This window comes from Elephas maximus, chromosome 22 (genome assembly GCF_024166365.1).
Source record: "Elephas maximus indicus isolate mEleMax1 chromosome 22, mEleMax1 primary haplotype, whole genome shotgun sequence".
Classification (NCBI taxonomy): domain Eukaryota; kingdom Metazoa; phylum Chordata; class Mammalia; order Proboscidea; family Elephantidae; genus Elephas; species Elephas maximus.
Window position 1 is genome coordinate 74,092,148 of NC_064840.1, and position 16,289 is coordinate 74,108,436.

Consider the following 16,289-nt stretch of genomic DNA (forward strand, 5'->3'; position numbering starts at 1 on the left):
TTCCAGAAATTGGTCCGTTTCTAACCCTTAATAACCAAAGTTGAATACAATCTTCTAATCTATCAATTCCAGATTGAAATATGCAGCTTCAACTCTCTAATTATATTCCATAGCCTGAGTCAGCATGAGTGCCTTCCAAATTAGGAACCAGTTGGTAGCTAGCAATGATAAAAGCAAACCTACTAAATAGCTAATATTAATTATTTTTATAATACCAATACGAATGCATTAAAACCTTTAAGGTTACTCAAATATTTTGTTATAACATTGTTAACATCACAATATTATAATTTTATCAGTATATAATACTCATATGCTCATGTGAACCAATGATAGTTTGATTCAAATCTCTTCCTAAGCAAATAAATGGTTTCATTAGAAATTTAAAGTATAGCCAGAAATTTGTAACATTTAGAAGAAAAATGTTCAAGATTATTTACAAAAGTTTGTACCATTTGGTCAGATTAAAAAAAAAAAATAATGGATTTTTATTTGTCCATATAGGTATTCAGGGATTAGAAGAGCTGATATTTTAGAAATATTTGCAGAACACATAAACAAAAATTAAAATTTCCTAGAACTAGGATAAAGAACAGAAAAACCAGCCCTGAATTTCCCAGTTCCAGCTCCAATTACTGTTCAGAAATCCATGAGCATAAAAACTAGAGAAGCTCAAACCTGCTAATATAGAAGAGTAGAAGCTTAGATAATTCACAAATACCTTTCTTTGTGATTTTTATTAGAAATAGGGACTAAAAAGATTGTTTCTAAGTCTATCAGGTATATTTTTCTACATTATAGGAACATTTCTAAAAATCTAACTATAGGACAGTATTTCTTTGATAGCAGGCTAAATGCACAGTCATTAGAGGGCTGTTGAAAGACCCCACCAGAGTATCTGGCTATCCATGGACCATAAAGAACAAACCATGATGGTGATGTCTTTCTCCTATTGTCATTTTGCCTGAGGCAAAATGAATCACAGTTAATCATTGATGCATTTGGATTTAAAGTGGGTTTCTATTAATTCTTATTTAAAATACATGAATTGCATGCAGCTCTCTTAACGTGAATAGAAAATGATTATGATGTATTGTTATGAGGAAAACGCACAAATATATATGATTATCAACAATGTAGGGAAAAAAGACAAATAAGAAAAAGCACTAGAAAAAATGTGATAAAAGAGCATTGGTTGTGTGGTTGGAATTGGGAGAACTGAAAAAAAAAATTCAAAACCTGAATTTTTAAAAGTGTTGTTTTAATAATTCTAAAGTTATACATTCGAATTATACTATAAAACCACTAATTTTAACAAAATGTCAACACGTTCAAGTCCTTTAAAACAGGCATACAATATTTAATACGTCAAAGATTATTGATCTGTACAAAAAAAAAACTCCTTGATGTATTCAACACCTACCGGTTTTATAAATATAAGTAGTTTATATATAAATCAGATTACATTTAAACTGATCCTAGATAATGTATTTAAAAAACAAACATTTCATCCAGTATGTTCTATCTGCTTCGTGCCATTTCAGCATTTGTGCTCTAAGTTTTAACCCAAATTATAAAAATGTAAATAGTAGAAAATTTACTCACTGTTCTGTGTAAACTACATGTCAGATTTCTGATGTAGCTGACTCCCTGCCTGATCAACCTCTTTAAAATGGCACTCAGGAACCTCACAGAAAACTAGACATTTTAACAAGTAAACTCATAATAAGCACATATTATGAATATAAAATATTTGTATAACAGATAAACAAAACTTAAGATTTTGTTTAAATCATATTAAATCCAAGTATACATAAGCTCTTTACTTTTTACAAAATGTTAGATTTCTATATAATAAAAGAAGAGTGTGGGTTAATTGTTTACCAGGGGGAAGGAATAAGATTCTATGGAATGTGGATTTTATAAGGGTAAATTTGGAATGATGTTTTCTAGTTTTTTTTTTTTCTTCAGCTTTGTCACCTTAATTTTTTTTTTTTCCACACATAAGACTCTCAAACTTTACTCACTTGATGAAAATAACTGTTTAAACAATCTGTTGGACAAGTTATTAAGACAATTAATTTTATAGTTGGAATTCTGTGAATATTGAATTGGTTCATCAATCCTTAATCGTGTCCTTTATCAGTTCTCTATTTTAACTCCACAGATTCAAAGGCCAAATATTTAAACCAAATTGTGGTTAACTACGTAGAAGGATAAAAGGTCTAATTCTACCTATTTCTCTCTTTTTAGTGATCTTGCCAGATAATCTAAATATTTTGTCATGATCCAATAACATCTTTACCTAACTGGCTTTTCCAGCTCTGCTGCTACAATGAACTTTTCTTTTAATAATGGGTAATATTTGTCCTGAATTTTATAACCAAGGCGGAAAAGGACTGAATTGGCAGGAAGGTGGAGCAGGTAGTCTTTCACCAGCAGATCTTTACCTGGAAAATCTGATGTCCTTTTTCTGAGATGAGTTTTACTTGTCTCACCGCCTGAACTTATGTGACTACTAGTTCCCTGAGAGTAAAATAAAAATAAATAAATAAATAAATAAATAAATAAATAAATAAAGCCTCCTAAAATTGCTATGAGCCAAATTGTATCTTGACTTGGCCAAAGACGAACATACTTATTGCTTACATATTACAGCTGAGTTTGTTGGTTGCTATGGTGTCGCAGTGGTTAAGAGCTCAGGTGTTAACCAAAAGGTTGGCAGTTCGAATCCACCAGCTGCTCCTTGGAAACCCTATGGGGCAGTTCTACTCTTTCCTATATATAGGATCACTGGAAATTGGAATTGACTCAATGGCAACGGGTTTGGTTTTTTAATCAGATCAATATTTTATTTCTCCCTTTTAAAAAACTCAAGTACAAAGAAAAAAAATGCTAGTACAGGCCTCTTAAAAGCATATCTTAAAATTACAAGATGAAAATTTCTGTTCTCTCTTTCACTGAGCTGAGGCCATGGATGTGAAGTTTTGGCAGGTACCCTCTGGGTAAAATTTTGGAACAGTTAATCGTCAGGCTTCAAGTATTTAGAAGGTTTCTTAACACTTTGCACCTACACCTCTGGTATTCAAAAGCATGTTGATCTATTACCGAACAGCACGATAATTTATCTATACTCCAACTTGAATTGATTAAGCTTCTATTGGACTCTCAGAGAATAATAGTGATCTTCATGGAATGCTGAATGTTTTGAAAAATGCACAGCTAGTCCTTCCAACCAAGTGAAAACAATATGCCGCGCCTTGTTACTGTAGCTTAAATAATTAATTCTAAATGCACTCACATTGTTTCCGTATAATCTCACAACAAACATGCAGCTTAGTCATTTAATGAAAGCTTAGTTATCCTTGGGGTGTGAATCAGAGGAGGAAAAGGTGGAGGAATATTCTATTAAAATCAACTCTTTGAGTGAATGTTTCTCTTTCTAATTGTGTGGATTTCAACAAACCATTTTTCTAATTCACAGTCTTTCTAGGTAAGAAGATGAAGCCTCACGAACCACACGTTTATTTATGTTTAAGTATTTTTAAAATTAACTAAAATAATTTATTCCCATGGAAACAAAAAAAAAAATGCTACTCACAAATATTCTTCTCTAGTTTACATGTAAGATAGGAGCTTTCCCAGCTCCATATTGAGAAAAACTTTCAATTTTATACTTATTTACAAAGCTATTTGCTTTCCTGTTCATTCAAACTAGATTTTTAAAAATTAACTCAAAATGAAGACCACATATACATTTAAAATGGGCTAATAATTCTTTATTTAATAAACCAAACAAGAGCCTTTGGAAGAAAGGCTTCATGGGAGTAAAGACCAAGGTATCCCCAGTTCCTGGCACAGCACAGGAAATAGAAGGTATATTCAGCAAGTATTTGATAGCTTAACAAATAAACACGAAAACAGAACACATTTTATACAAATACAGCATGACTGTGGAAATTTGTGTTCCTTGAAGTTCAACTTTTCTATTTTAATTCATTCCATTGTTTAACCTTTTATTAGCCTTTAGATAGTAAATATGTCATATGGCAATGATGTTGGTAGGAAAGGATGAGAAAACACAAAATAAGTAATAGCCTCCATGTAGAATTAATATTTATGTATCTTTATCATATTGGCTTCACATGCTAACGCAGTAAACTGTACTGTAACACTCCAAAGAAAACAAAACCAAACTCACTGGTGTCAATTCCGACTCATAGCAGGCCTACAGGACAGAGTAGAACTGCCCCATAGGGTTTCCAAGGCTATAAATCTTTATGGAAGCAGACTGCCACATCTTTCTCCCATGGATAGGATGGCGGGTTCCAACTGCCAACCTTTCAGTTAGCAGCCGAGCATTTAACCACTGTACCACCAGGGCTCCCACTGGAACACTAGTCTACTTTATTTGGCGTGTAGTGATAGGAAACTAACCATATGCTGAAGATATTTCTGTTTATATTATTTAAATCTCACAGCAATCTCTTTTTTTATACAGGTATCATTAACCAAAAAAACAAAAACAAAAACTAAAAACCCAAACCCATTGCCATAGTGGATTCTGACTCATGGCAGCTCTGTAGGACAGAACGGAACTGCCCCATAGAGTTTCCAAGGAACGTCTAGTGGATTTGAACTGCCGACCTTTTGGTTAGCAGCTGTAGTTCTTAACCACTATACCACCAGTGTTTCCACAGGCATCATTAGAGCTATTCATTTCCAAGCTGTTTGTAAAGGTACAGTTTTGCAGCATGTAATATTATGCAGGGCTATTGTTAGCCTATAGGGAGCTGATGTTTTAAAATGTGCCCCATCTGTGCAGAAAAATTAGTAGAAGTATCCTGTTCAGGGAGACAATGGCACCTCTGAAATGGAAGCTGACCACGAATATGACTGGGCAAGTCAAGCACCTGCTGGATTCCAGCCCCACTCACCCAGTTAGTGGGCTGCCTTTGAGCAGTGTACACAATGCAAACTGTATGAGGTGGTCCTGGGAATATTTTTTATTTACCCAATTATTTATCTCATTACATAGCATACTTTTTTTTTTTTTTGGTTTTGTATTTCAGAAATATTCTAAACTCAGAATCAACATTTCTTCCTGCAAGAATATGGTTTTTGTTGTCATATGCCATCAAGTCAATTCTGATTCATAGGGACCCTACAGGGCAGAGTAGAACTGCCCATATAGTTTCCAAGGAGCAACTGGTGGATTTCAACTGCCGATCTTTTCATTAGCAGCCTGAGCTCTTAACTACTGTGCCACTAGAGGTCCACAAGAATATAGTAACCATATTTAAACATTATTTTTCTTGTTCAATGTGAATGAGTCATTGGGGTCTCTATATTGTTGCTCATAGAGTATATATAAGAAAGACCTGTTCAAATTGTGACCTGGTTCTTCAAAAATAAGCCACTTAGGAGACTGACCGGCACTGCCAAGATACAAAACACTTTCTCCACAAGTCCAGGACATCTGGGCGACAAATGTATTCATTTGCTAAACTACTGTGTCAGCCCCTACTTGCTCATTTTTACTAAAAAGTAATTAACTAAGCACAATATAATTGTTCCAAGCCTATTAGGAAAGTTACACGGGAATTTAAATAAATTAGCTATGATTAGAACTAATGAAATCTCTAAGACTATAGGATGTAATTGCAAAAGTTGTTCAGATAAGATGCCTAATAATTTGTATGAGAAATCTGGAGAAAGTTAAATAAATATCCAGGTGTCAGACTTACAATTAAAAAAAAAAAAATTCAACGTTGAAAATTAACTTGCGTTTTCAAATATTTGGATCCATTATTTAAAACAAAATTTTAAAGAACTTGACAATATCACTACTACTGTATTGTGGAGAAGAGGTCATAGTCAAAACTAGAAGGAAAATAAGTATGGAATCAGAGGAGGACAATAAATAAAGTTAAAAAAATCAAGTTAGAACAATGCAAATGTCAAAATAGTGGGATCGAGGTGACTGGCTCACACTTCAAAGTCCATGTGGTATCTAAATGCAAGTGAGAGTTAAGGAGCATCTGGTGGATTCAAACTGCTAGCCTTTTGGTTGACAGTCATAGCTCTTAACCACTATACCACCAGGGTTTCCAAGCTAATCTGTTAGCAGAGATTACTTTGATGGTCTTGGTTACAGAGAATGACGGCCATTTCTGATCCATGACACTAGTTTGGAGAAGAGAAATGATAAGGGATAAAATAAGAGAAGAAAAATCCAATAGATGAAAATATTAATAGAGGAAAAAAGAAAACTGAAGAAAGGCAGTAAATATATTAGGAAATTTTCAGCCCTACCACTCGATAGTGTTATTTATATAAATTGTTACAGTCATTTTCATGCGTAAGTTTTGGGGGGTCTTAGAGGGAAAAATACTGTTTTCATTGATGGCAACTAGCTTATTTTGGACGCATGTATCTATGGTGTTTTTTTTTTTTTTTTTTTTTTTTTATCTATGGTGTAAGCAAAACAACTGAAATTTTCTTTGCCACATGCTGAGGTCTAATGAAAACACATTTTGAAAAGTTAGTGGTAGTTTAAAAGTTAATTTAGTGCCATATGCAGCTGAAGTACAATATTAATGTCAATGTCATAATTACTTTGAACCAAGGATTTAATCAAGATTATTTATTTTCATACTACATAAACTGAAATTAAAAATTAAGTTTATCTCTAAAATGTGATACAGTATTTTTTTTCAGTAAAATGTCTTATATCAAGAATGAGATTCTAACACATTTTTCTATTAAACCACTACATTTTTCTTGGCCAGTAGTAGATTCAGTTCCTCATGGCGTGCAATTGTTTTGTTTTTCTTTACAGTGTAAAGACTAGAAAAATGAAATGATAATACATTGAGTAAAATTATGATTAAAAAAATAAGTGAGGTATTAGACCAGGATAATGAAACCAGAAATAAAAATGAATAACTAGGAAAAAGATTAAAATGGAATAACAAGTCATAAGGACCTATACATATAAAAACAGTTGAATTTCAAATGGGATTGAGCTTCTTAGCAGACAAAATCATCAGTTTTGCAATGCTCACTGTTAGAAATTGGGAGACCCACCAGATGAGGTAAAGGATTTTCCCTTGGACTCAATTTTAAGATTAAATCCACCTGAGGTTTTATATTAGCGATGTGGGAATCAGAGATGAGTGGTGAATGTCCTTAGGGATATTACTATATCAAACACAGTGGTTTAATACTGAATCTTGCCTCTTATTATAAAGCCAAGGCTATGAATAAGTCTATTATTTTTCAAGGGGCTATGCGTTCCTAGCTTGAACCCTTCTGATGGTCTGCTTTGGCCTATGGATAACATTGGAGTCCATGGAGTTATTTCTAAAAACGCATATGCTTCAATCAGTTTAAAAATAGATAAAATGCAGAAGAAAAACAACAACAAAAACAAAAACTGTATCTTGTACAGTCAAGAATATCTGTAAAGCAAACACTTTGAGGGCCCTAAATGTTGGCGTTTTGGTTGAAGATTTTGACTAAAGGTGAATATACTGGAATAGAAATCAGATGAACATATATTGTTCAATTCTTCTCAAAATGCTCAGAGAAAATCCCTCTGAGCATTTTAAAAACTTCAGAGAGAAAAATACACTAAAAAAAAATATATATATATATATATTTTAATGCATTTTTCAGGTGCTGAAAGAGAAAAGATAACTACTCAGAGGGCACAAAGAAGGAGAAAGAGCTTACCTAAGCTCACCTAAGCAGGTACCTAAGAAATTACCTGCCCATCATGATGGCCTAAGGTCTGCATATAAATGTCTGGAACAAACGTTGGGGCACAAGCCTGGGAAAAGTTAAGAATTATCCCCGCCACCACATAAACCCAGGACTTCATAGGTGGGCGTCACCCATAATGGGCATCAGGGGTGAAATAAAATTTCTCTCACAATAATTCCAAAAGATAAGACTGCTACCTCTGTAGCTTTGTGGTTGTTATTGTCGCGTGTCATCAAGTGGATTTCTACTCATAGTGATTCCATGTTTAAATCACCCTAAATAGAAAATTTAATTAATGCCATCCTGGCCTGAAAGTGCTCGATGGATGTTTGACAGAATCAAATAAAAATCATTTCTGGAAATTCATATTTTAAAATTTGGCCTCAAAGAATTCTCATTGATAAAGTCTGATTAAGAAGGGCTCAAATTTAAAGAAATCACAAAAGATCTCAGGAAGCAAGCCATCATCAGTAGGAGGGAGTATGTACACCAAATGCAGTAGACATAAGGATGTCACTTCCCTACACCCTGGCAACAGTCAACTCACCAGAGAGTGTAACAGTTCTGAACGAACGGCACGGCACCAAACCAAAGAGCTTCGAAAGTGTAATTGATGGAGCTATAGGAGAACGTCACTTATCTCTAATCACAGCAGTTGATTTTAACCATTTCTCTTAACTGATACATCAAATAAGTAAATAAATAAATAAATAACATAGCCGGAAAGATAGATGAGATTTGAATAAGAGGTTTTAAAATGAATATAATGGTTATATAGAGTACATACAGACACAAAACATTAACAAAAAATGACATCATAATGGACTATAAAATGTCTCAACAAATTCAAACAAATCATCATGGAGATCAAACGCTTTGTGTGCAACACAAATCAAAAAGCAGTAAAAAAAGATAACAAGAAAATTTTAAAATATTTCTAAACCATGCTTCAAAATTAATGCTAAGGAAAATAGTAAATATTTCAAAATATATCAAAACTTGTGAGGGGCAGATAAAGTGGTACATAGATGGAAACTTATAACCTTCTTTTGGCAGAAAAGTAGAAAGAATTAAAAAAAAATAAGCCACTTGTTATACTAAAAAATCCTATTTTAAAATTTAGTAAAAGCACAACAAAATGAGCACAGAGGAAATAGAAAGAAAAAATACAATTAAATAAAAAACATAGATGAATGATGAAAATAAAAGCCGAGAATATATTATTTGCAAAGTCTTAGAGCAGAATCATTCTTATACAAAAAAAATTTTCCTTGCCCTTTTCTGTATATTAAAGAAAAAAAAAACTTACATTATGTTAGAAAGGCTAACATATATATTACATTTAACATCATTACTGTATTTAAAACTTTCAAAATTTAATACAAATTGTTGTTACGGGGCTAGGGAGATCCTCAACAATAACTTTGGTATATAATATATTCAAAATAAAATTATTTATATATGGCACCAAAAACTAAAAGATTAGCAGCTTTATATTACTTTCTTCATAATAATTCTAGCTTATCATTATCAATGAGAAAAAATTAGGTAATGCATTATTAACCCATTACAAATCTTTAAATGCCCAGGTAATTGAGAAAAAATATAACATACCTTTGATGCTTTTTCTTTAATTTCATTTACCTTCTGGCAGGAGAGAAGATTTTATGATCTCTTCAGTCTGTATTGTTCCTGTATTTATCTTAAATGCTATTTAAACTTCTTATAAAGGCTACTTGCTCTAATGTTATATTAGTTTTAAAATGTCCATCTTATGTAAATGAAGTTACGTACCACCTTATCAACAATTCATGAAAGTATTTCATCAGTCATGGGGTTATAAAGAGCAAGAAGGGGTGAATGGTGAGGGACAAAATCCACCTGCAATGAAGCTACATTTCTGAATAATGATAGAACAATTCCTTTTCACTGAACTTCATATTTCCTAAAGTTAACTTTGAAACTGAAGCAGTATAAAGAAATAGGAAGTATGAAAATTGGATTACTAAATTTTATTGTTCTTCACCCAGTAAAAATTGTACACCCATTGACACCAAGTTGACCCCATGTGTTACACAGTAGAACTGCTCCACAGAGTGTTCTTGGTTGTAAACTTTATGGAAGCAGTTCACCAGGCCTTACTTCCATGGTGCTAATGGGTGGGTTTGGTCAGTAGTTGAGCACAAACCATTTGTGCCACCCAGGACCTTAAAAAAAAAAAAAGTGTAGTTAACCTAATAAACCAAACTAAATCCATTGCCGTCAAGTTGATTCTGACTCACAGTGACCCTATAAACGAAACCAAACCAAACCCATTGCTGTCTAGTCATTTCTGACTCATAGCGACCCTATAGGACAGAATAGAACTGCCCCATAGAGTTTCCAAGGAGCGCCTGGTGGATTCCAACTGCCAACCTTTTGGCTAGCCCCTGTAGCACTTAAGTACTATGCCCCCAGGGTTTCCAGTGACCCTACAGGACAGAGCAAAACTGCCCCATAGTGTTTCCAAGGAGCAACTGGTGGATTAGAACTGCTGACCTTTTGGTTAGCAGCCGAGCTCTTAAGTCTAGCATAAAACAAGCAACCCATCAATAATTTTTGTTATTTGTTAATAACCAACTAAATCATTATAGACAGCTAAGAATTTGTAATAAATATATGTGCTCAGTGTGTGCACAATATCTGAAAGCCATCAATAAAACATGTGCTTCCTTTACTTTCTGGGGCTTATTATACATCACACACTGGAAGATGTGATATTGTTTAAAATCAATACTAAATAACCTGAAAATCATTTTTAAAAATATACTTTTCTTCCCAAATTCTTAGTTGTTTAATGCATTATTTCTGCAAGAGTTTAATAATGAAAGAAACAATATTATATTTTCTGATTATTAAAGAAGCTGACAAAAAGTTAACAACATAAAAGGCGTGGTTGGTCAAAGTACAATTTTTGAAAAGCTAAAAGCATTGCACTTACACACATATCAAATGAACACATGCCAAAGGCTCATTTAACTCATTACTGAGGGAACAAGCATGGTGGTAAAGATGGTTCAAAGGAGCATTCAGGAGACTATAGGCACTGAAGAGAGAATACTGAAATAATATTGTTGGGTTGGATAGAAAACTAGATTTAGAGCAATAAAATCATAATCTTTGGGATTATTTATTCTACTTAACAGAAAGAATTTGCATCCCCATTGGACAAAATTCAACTCATTAACATATATTTTCATAGATGTTGATCCCTAATCAATAGTAAATAGAAAAGTTAACCAAAGGTGCTTGTACAGCACCGGTATCCTATAAAATTGTCTTAGATGATTGATATAGTCTATATATGAGTTGTCCAATATGCTAGCTTCTAGCCACATGTACCTGTTGGGCACTTGAAAAGTAGCTAGTATGGCTGAGGAACTGAATTTTTCATTTCATTTACTTTTTTTTTTAATTGTGGCGAAAATATACATAACAAAGAACACTCTATCATAACAATTTCTACATGACTATTAACATGAACTCAGTGGCAAACCCCTTCCTCTTCCCCTTTGATCCCACCCTCAGTAACCACTAATAATCTCCGGTCTGTACACCCCTGCCTGTCTTATATAAGTGTCAACTCCATACAGTATTTATCATTTTACAACTGACTTACTTTGCTCAGCATGATTTCTTTTTCCCCTAAATTTTATTTATTTTGTTACTGTTAAGGATATACATAGCAAAACATACACCAATTCAACACGTTCTACATATACAGTTTAGTGACACTGATTACATTCTTTGAGTTGTGCATCCATTCTCACCTTCCTTTTCTGATTAGTTCTTGCCTCATTAACGTAAACTTGCTGATCCCTAATTTTTCAAGTTGCTGTTGTCAGTTTGATCCCATATAGATACATAATAGTTCTTAAAAGAACATAATGCTCAAGGCAGATATTTTTCACTAGCCAGGCTAAACTATTATTTGGTTTTAAGAAAGACTTCAGGGAATATTTTTGGTTTAAAGTTTAAAGAAAATCTCAGGGCAATAATTTCAGGGGTTCATCTGCCTTCCATGGCTCCAGAAAGTCTAGAGCCCATAAGAATTTTAAATTCTGCTATACTTGTTCTCATTTTTGATCAAGATTTTTCTATGGAATCTTTGATCAGAATGTTCAGTAATGATAACCAGGCACCATCTAGTTCTTCTGATCTCACAGCAAAAGAGGCAGTTCATCACGGAGCCGATTAACCACATATTCTATTTCCTCCTCCTATTCCTACTCTCCTTTTTCTGTTTGCTCCAGGTAAATAGAGACCAACTGTGCTTTGGATGGCCACTTGCAAGATTTTAAGACCCCGGGCACTAGACAAGGAACTAAGGGATGGAACAGAAAGCACTAAACACGTTATTAGGCCAGTTAACTGGAATGTCCCTTGAAACCATGACCCTAAATCTCCAAGCCAAGGAATCAAATCCCAGGAGGTTTTTGGTTATACATAAACAGCCTCAGCAGGTACTCTTTTTTTTTTTTGTCATTGTTGTAAATACATCTATTACACAACTTTTGTCAATTCCATTTTTTACAAGTCTACAATTTATTGACAGCATTTAGGTGGTACAGTGGTTAAGAGCTCAGCTGCTAAACTAAAAGTCGGCAGTTCGAATCCCATTCACTCCTTGGAAACCCTATGGGACAGTTCTGCCCTGTCCTATAGGTTCGTATGAGTCAGAATTGACTCAAGAGTTTGATTTTTTTTAGTTTAATGGCTGATGGTGTACATCATCTCATGTGCTTGTTGACCGTTTGAATACCCTCTTCTGGTGAAATGTATGTTCACGTCCTTTGCCCATTTTTTGATTGGGTTGTTTCTAATTTCATTTTCTTTTAATTAATGTAAATTTAAATTTAATTATCCACATGAGCTCTTGGCTACTATATTGAACAGCACAGTCCTAGAGAAATAAATACTCACTAGGTCGGTCTGTTGGACAAGGATGTAATACCTCATTGAAAGGACAATCATCTTTTGCTTTATTTCCATGTTTTTAATATATTTTCTTAACATAATCTATAATAATAATTCTGATGTTAGACATCCTACATCTTATAAGTATCCTACAGGATCCTATATAACTTATATTAAGCCTCAAAAAAGAAAAAGAAAAATTATGGTCACTCTTTACAAATATAACAGTAGCTGGCATCATCAATGTGAAGAATGATTTTAAAAATAATAAAAAGCAGTTTTTTAATAAACCAAAGAAAATGGAAACTCTTCCTAAAAGCAACTAATTATATATTGTCACTTAAAAATGCTTTCTAAAAATGATCTTACTTTAAAATACTCCCAAGGTCAGGCACCACTGTACTGCACAAACTAAAGAAAGTTGACAAAACTGAAGAAAACTATTTGGTAAACAAAATCAGCCATGCCCAGAACTAACTCAGGAGAGAAGCCAGAATGTGTATGTGTGTGTGTGTGTGTGTGTGTATGCGTTATGGAAAGAGACTATTGGCAAATATTCTAAGATTTACATGGGAATGTTTTACCTATATTTCAAATTTAGACTATACTTATCAAGAAAACCCTGGCGGCATAGTGGTTAAGTGCTACAGCTGCTAACCAAAAGGTCAGCAGTTTGAATCCACCAGGTGCTCCTTGGAAACCCTATGGGGCAGTTCCACTCTGTCTTACAGGGTCGATATAAGTCGGAATTGATTTGATGGCAATGGGTTTGGGGTTTTGTATACTTATCAAAGAAGAGAATAAAAAAAAAAAAAAAAAGAAACATTGCCATGGAGTCAATTCCAAGTCATAGTTAAACTACAGGACAGAGTAGAACTGTCCCATAGGGTTTCCAAAGCCGTAAATCCTTATGGGAGCAGATTGCCACATCTTTCTCCCCAAGGATCTGTTGGTAGGTTCAAACCACCAGCCTTTCACTTAGCAGCCATGCACTTAACCACTGGGACACCAGAGATCTTTAAAGCAACATTACAGAATATTTTTCCATTTCAAAGAATTAAAGGGGAAATAGGAGGGAGTCTTCCTCTGTGGTAAAAAAGAAGAAAATGACTTGGGGAAAGGGGAGTTTCTCAGCTGGTCCCAGGAGTGTCTTCATGGGCATGCAACCTGTGCAGAGCCCAGGGCCATGTGCTCAGAGGACTCCACGTTTAATGCTTTGCTGTGGCTGTCCTGAGATTCTTAATCTTTTTTTTTTTTTTTTAATGGGGCCCAAATTTTCATTCTGTGCTGGTCACCACAAATTATGTTGCTGGTCCTAGTTGGACATAATTCTAAAAATTCTCTGTGAAAAAGGAGGTAACTTACTTACATTACACGGCTCCTCAATGTACTCATCTATGTTGTTGTTGTTAGGTGCCACCAAGTCAGTTCTGACTTGTAGCAATCCTATGTATAACAGAAGGAGACATTGCATGGTCCTGCGCCATCCTCACGATCATTGTCATGCTTGAGCCCTTGTTGCAGCCACTGTGTCAGTGCATCTTGTTGAGGGTCTTCCTCTTTTCTGCTGACCCTGTACTTTACCAAGCATGATGTCCTTCTCCACGGACTGCTCCCTCCTGACAACATGTCCAAAGAATGTAAGACAAAGTCTCACCATCCTTGCTTCTAAGAAGTATTCTGGAAGTACTTCTCCCAAGACAGGTTGTTCGTTCTTCTGGCGGTCCACAGGGTACTCAATATTCTTCATCAACACCATAATTCAAAGATATAAATTTGTCTTCTGTCTTCCTTATTCATTTTCCAGCCTTCGCATGGGTATGAAAAACCCAAAAACCCACTGCTGTCGAGTCGATGCCGTATGAGGCGACTGAAAATACCCTGGCTTGGGTCAGGTGTGCTTAGTCCTCAAAGTAACATCTTTGCTTTTGAACACTTTAAACAGGTCTTTTGCAGCAGACTCATCTATGAAATGGTCTAAGTCCATTGTAGTGGCTCTCTAAAGTCTTTGTAACTGTGACTCTCCAAGGTTGTTATAAAAATGGACGTGAAATTTGCATCCGTTTTATTCATTCCTCTCTTTTAACATTGTGGATATTTTATCAACTTGCCAGAAGAATTTGAATAAATGTAAATTCCACGGCAAGTTATACATAGTTCACATTCAGTATCACCTCCTCCCCCAAAAATGCTATGAAATTATTTAAATAAATCATTTTCATATTTCACCTTATCTTTTTCTATGCATTTCTTTTATTGGTTTTGATTTTAACCATTTTATACAACTGAATAGCTATGCCTTGCTAAGCTCAGTGCTATGCATTCCTTTTTAATCTGAGAAAACACGCAACTGTGGTGCCTTTAAAACATGTCTGTGCTGTTTGAAAGTGAAGTCTCCGATTTTTTGATATTTTTAAGGATTTTTAAAAGTTTTTTATTTTCTTTTACTTCAGAGGACTGCGGCTTACAAGGGCTTCTTAGAAACGGAGTTATAGTGAGAAACAAGCAACAAAAACTTACCTGGGGTGGTAAAGCAGGCAGGTAACAAAAAACCATTAAAAAAAATGAGTAATACGTATTTTCTAGATTTTATTAATCATGCAATGCTTTTTTTTAATTATCCCCACAAATATAAGGGAATGTCCACTGGGTAAAATGAATAAATATCTTAAGTCAGTGAAAGCTGCAAATAATAATAATAGTTTAAAACCTAAGACAGTAGCTTGTGGACAGAAGCCCAGAACATTCCAGTGAGCTATATACATAGCTAGGCAATTCATCAATGCATGGAATTTACTTAGGAAATTACTAAAATTCATAGGAATTTTTTAAAATGAAAAACTGCCTTATAAATGACATTGAAGATCTTTGAAGCGTTATGAGTTCAGCAGTTTAAAAACACCCTGATCCATGTTGCCCTAAAACATTAACAGTGAAGCAGCTGCTGAAATAATGAAAAAGCACTGTCATGGACTGAATTGGGTTCCCCCAAAATATGTGGCAACTTGGTTAGGCCAAGATTCCCAGTATTCTGTGGTTGTCCTCCATTTTGTGATTGTAATTTTGTGTTAAAGAGGATTAGGGTGGGATTGTAACACCACCCTTACCCAGGTCACATCCCTAATCCAATGTAAAGTGAGTTTCCCTGGAGTGGAGCCTGTGCCACCTTTTATCTCTCAAGAGATAAAAAGGAAAAGAGAGCAAGCAGAGATTTGGGGAATTCATACCACCAAGAAAGCAGCACTAGAAGCAGAGCACGTCCTTTGGACCCAGAGTCCCTGCTCCTGAGAAGCTCCTCCACCAGGGGAAGATTGAAGACAAGGACCTTCCTCCAGAGCCAACAGAGAGAGAAAGCCTTCCCTGGAGCAGACACCCTGAATTTAGACTTTCAGCCTACTGTACTGTGAGGAAATACATTTCTCTTTGTTAAAGCCAACTACTTGTGGTATTTCTGTTATAGCAGCACTAGGTGACTAAGACAAGCACTAATATAGAAATCATTTTTCCTTATTTCCACTTTCTTTCTTTTTCCTGCCTTGCTCCCCACCTCTGAGAGCATGTCTGAT

The 16,289-nt window shown here is 34.7% G+C and overlaps 1 protein-coding gene across 1 annotated transcript in view; it reads right to left on the reverse strand.

The window, feature by feature from the left end:
* SGCZ (sarcoglycan zeta) overlaps positions 1-16,289 on the reverse strand; it is a 741,877-nt gene that overhangs the window by 503,070 nt on the left and 222,518 nt on the right. The window lies entirely within an intron of this gene.